A 5,053-nucleotide genomic window follows, 5' to 3' on the forward strand; every position below is an offset into this window, starting at 1 on the left:
ACTGGATATTGTCAGATAGAAATGTGAATGTGAGTGGAGAAGGAATACCCCATGGGCTGGGTAGAAGGAGTTGCTATGTCTGAATAGCTGTCATATCGGGAAGAATATACAATAGACCATTTTATATTTCTTTGAAGAAATGGTATAAAGGTGCCTTATACTGAGTCAGAACACTGGTTCATCTTCACTAACTTTGACTTGTCTTTCTCAGTACTGCTACCTGGGATCATTTTAACGTTGGTTGCTGCAGAATTATTTCTTATTTCTTAGTTTTATCTCAGTCGTCCACCAAGGAGCTTACAGCAAGGTATATATTTCTTCCCCCACTCGTGTTTATCTACACAACAACCCTGCGAGGTAGGTTAGGCTGAGAAAGCGTGACTAGCCCATGGCCACTCATGGATGAATGGGGATTTGAACTTGGGTATTCTGTTTCCTAGTCCAGCACTCTAACCATGGCACCGCACTGCACAGAACATGTATGCAAAACAAATGCTTTATCAGTGTTCTACGAGCTCCTTCCTTCCTGCTGTGGCCATGCAGGAGACCTGTATGATAGGGGTTCTCAACATTGGGTCCCCAGATATTGTTGGACTACAACTCCCATCATCCACCAAAAGCCATAGCAGCTATGGCCTTGATGTAGGGTTTGGCAAGGTCTTTGAAGATCTGGACATACAGACAGGACAAGAGGATGGTAGCAGTTTGCCTAATGAGTCGGTAACAGGGCAGAAGATCTGTTCAACATGAGCTGCAGGACCTTGGGATGATCTGAGGCTGACAACATGGTCCAGTGTGGGTGGGAGCCAGACAACATACAGCAGAATGTGGAGTTAGAATCCTGAGCTGCTATAACGATTTTTGCCATTTCAGAGTATAGGTGGAGGAGGCAATTCTGAATTAAAAAAACAATTCCATAATTGAAAAAAAAGTGGCTGACATAGGTAGCTGTCTTACACTGAGTCAGACCATTGGTCCATCTAGCTCAGTATTGTCTACACAGACTGGCAGCAGCTTCTCCAAGGTTGCAGGCAGCAGTCTCTCTCAGCCCTATCTTGGAGATTCTAGGGAGAGACTTGGAACCTTCTGCAAGCATGCAGGTGCTCTTCCCAGAGTGGCCCCATCCCCTAAGGGGAGGACCCTGTGCTGCTCACTCATGTAGTCTCCCATTCACATGCAAACCAGGATAGACCCTGCTTAGCAAAGGGAACAATTCGTGCTCGCTACCACAAGACCAGCTTCCTCATACATACAGTGAGAGAGCTGCCTAACATCAGCAAGAGAGCAATCGAACAGAACTTCCCGACCAGTGGGAAAGCAGCCATTTCTGATGCTCTCCCCTTCCCCAGGAAGCCCTCTGTGCTACCCAAAAATATGTCCCCGAGGGCTGCACAACCCTGAGACAGAGTCAGCAGGGCCGTTTCCCCTCTGATCTCAAACTCTCCCACCCTCTGACAGAAAGGACAGAGAGCGCCCTGCTCCTGTCTGGGTTGCACTGTTGGCTTGGCAGATTAATATGGGTCTTCCGTGGCCATTTCATCTGGATTGGTGCTGGAGCCTATAGTTGGATCCCAGTACTGTCTCTCTCCCAGTATCTGGCTCACTGAGAAGGACTAGGCTGCTTCCTTCCAGGAGAAAATAACCACATTCTGGAACAGGCAAAGTAGGGCATTGTTAGTGGGTCATCATCCTAATTCAGTTAAAAGAGCAACACAGCACTTGATGAGGACAACTGAAAGAGAAGCACACCCCTCTGCATTCTTTGCCTTTAATTAAAAGTGTCACCAAACACTTTCTATGCAGACTAATAACCCAAGCCGAGGCCAAGGAAAGAAAGTGGCTTTGTTTCCCCCCTCTGTCCCCCCATCTCTGGAAGCTGTGGCCATAATTTAATCACGGTGCTAATTAGGAGGTCATCTATAGATCAACCCCTTACCAGCTTTTCCCCAAGTTCACTGGGGTCAACGTTTTACATTAAGTCATCTGGGATCAATAGAGCCCAATGGATTCTGCTTTCATAAATCAGTGGAATCAATCCGGCAAGTTGAGTGGAGGTTGTTGTGTTGATTTGAGGCAAGGAAGGGACCACGTCTGTGGGCAGAGAGCTGGTGGGGTGGGGTGGGTACTGACAGGATAGTCCAGAGACCAAAGTTGAACTGCTGGGGCTGCTTCACATTTGCACATAATCACTTGGTTATTCTACATTCATCTGCAAATGAGCATGCTGTGATTGAGTGAGGCGTATGCATGCATATGAATCAGCCTTCCCTAGGGGGCAAAACATGTTACACAGGAACTTATGGAGATGCCTTATACTGAGTTAGATCATTGGTCTACCCAATGTTGTCTACTCTGACCGGCAGCAGGCACTCAACAGTGTTTTAGGCTGGAGTCTTTCCCAGCCCTACCTGGAGATCTTTCCCAGCCCTTGCCAGGGATTGAACCTGGGACCTTCTGCATGCAAGCATGCAGAGGCTCTTCCACTGAGCTGAGGCCCCATCCCCTAAGGAGAATAACCTAATAACAAGTTATTATGAATAACTTGTTCATGTGTAGTCTTCCATCCAAATGCAAACCAGGGTGGACCCTGCTTAGCAAAGGGGACAATTAATGCTTACTACCAAAAGACCTGCTCTCCTCTCCAGTAATGTTGAGAGCTTATGAGTATGAATGTTTTGGTGAACACTCCCTGGATCAAAGTGGTATGGTGCAAGAGACGTGTGTGTGTGTGTGTGTGAGAGAGAGAGGGGGGGGGAGGGAGAGGGAGGGAGAGAGTGTGAGTGAAAGTGTGTGCAAGTGTGTGCATGCACACACCAGTTTAAATGCAACTCCATCCAGTCCCTTCCTTTGTGCATTTATATGTATGGGAACATTTCTGATATTTTTCTGTCTGTCTGTCAGCCTGTCCTTTTCTTGCAGCCTTCTTGGCTAAGCCCAGGAGATCAAGGAAGAAGCTGCACAAGCTGGTGGACTGACCTGCAGCTTAGAGGCAAAGAAATTAAGCTGCGAAAAGATAAACATTATTTCAAGTCGGATTTGAAGGATTAGTGCTTGTAATAAAGAGTATTAGGCCCATTCAGGGGTTTCTGCAAGGTGGCCTCCTGGATTTCTCCTCCCCTTTCCTTTCCAGGTACATCCTTGAATTCAGTCAAGCTGTTCCCATGTTTCCCACACATTTTCATTAAGGAGCTGGGAAGTGTATCTCTCTAATGCCAGTGGATTAAGGCTATCCGATTCTAGAACCAAGGCTAGCTTGACTTCACTAGTGGTCGTTGCTCTTGATGGATCTACAAAGGTCCCTTTGCATTGGGGCATGAGTGCGATACAATCCAAGCATCTGGTTTTGCTGGGCTGAGCATACCATGTTGACTTGGCCAATACCTGTTGTGAAAGCCACTTATGTCAATTACGCTGTCAATTCCTGACATAATAAGGCAGTTCACATGATTGCAAAGAGGGTAGGACAAGTAACCTACCCTGATTCAGGAGCTGTGTGTGCTCCTGATTTTTTATTGTGTGCTAGCAAACAGCCAGGTAGGAGGAGGGGAGAGTGATCAGGACAGAGAGCTGGGCAGGAAGGCATTGCCCTATCCAGCACTTATACCAGCTTTTTAACTAGGTAGGAGGAAAAGCTGTCCTACCCATTTTCTTTCTCACAGATGATCACTCCCCTCTACTCTGACATAGTTGTTTCCCTAACAGACAACCAAAAATTGGGAGAATGCATGACTACAGAAGCTGGGTAGGCCACTTTTCCTAGCCCATTAACAATTGTATGAACAGCCTTAACAGATTTGGACTTGAGGCACCATAACAATAATTCATAATTGAATTAATAAACTTTACTGGTTAGTCTGCTCTCTGGGAGGCTCACAACAGTGCATTAAAACATCAAGTAAAAACACATAACACATGAAATCACAAGCAATGCAAACTACAAAATACAATCCAAAACAATTTAAAAACATTTTTGAAAAATCAGTTTTAAAAATGGAAGTTTTAAAATGGTTTCGTATTCTTAAATGACTTATAATAAATGCTCTCCAAAGTGCTGATTGCATTGACAATGTAATCACATCTCTTTTGTCTTGCTTCGGCTATTTCTGCCTTGAAGGATATCCTGGTTGTATCTTGCATGGCTTTGCTTCATATTACTCATGCATTACTTGCTACATCTGCGCCTTTATTTAAAACTCTTACCAACACTGAGTGCTCTGTACTCTGAACAACATAAACACATTAGTGCTAGGCCAAAATGGGAAGGAAGTTTTGCAAAAGACCTTGTCCAAATCAAAACATACGCAGTGGTTCTTTTAAGGATTGTTGTGAAAGGGTTGAGGATCCCTTTTTTAGATCCCTGATAGGCTAGGATGACTTATGTGTTTATAAAAGGAGGCACTGCTTTCACTCTGAGAAGCTTCGTGCTGTCAGTATACAGCTTGAACTGGCTATATAAGAATGTGGAGTCATCATGGCCACTATGTGATTCCTGACTGGCTGGGATTGTTCAATAAATAGCAACACAAAAATGCCCCCCAAAGTATCAGAAAAGAGTGAGAGAAGAGTGGGGAATCAGTGACTACAAACATTTCCAAGTAGCTATGGAAAAATGTAGGCTTTTTAAGGGAAGAGTTTGGCTTCTCCCTGAAACCACTACTTTTGAGGCGAGAGAGAGAGAACATTCAGTTCAGCCATAAATCCCATGCACACAATGAACAAGCAAGAGGAGAAAAACCCCACTGCCAATAAAGCAAAAGAAAGAGGTGAATATGAGTCATTCCACCCCATGTCACAAACATCATGACCAAGAGTAATGCAATAATTCTGTCCACACACAAACCAATAAACACAGAGATGCCATTGCAGGAACAGCAGTGATTACTCAGAATGAGTCCCTTGCAGCCTGGACAAAAGAAGGAGGCAAGCTGGGGCCCAGAAGATATTCTGGAAAGGAGTCTCATCTCCTGCTCCACTGGACCTGCAGGCCTAGCAGACCAAACATGGCCTTCAAGGGGGCCATCTCGCCTGCAGTACCAGCCTGTTTTAACACTCT

This window comes from Hemicordylus capensis, chromosome 9 (genome assembly GCF_027244095.1).
Source record: "Hemicordylus capensis ecotype Gifberg chromosome 9, rHemCap1.1.pri, whole genome shotgun sequence".
Classification (NCBI taxonomy): domain Eukaryota; kingdom Metazoa; phylum Chordata; class Lepidosauria; order Squamata; family Cordylidae; genus Hemicordylus; species Hemicordylus capensis.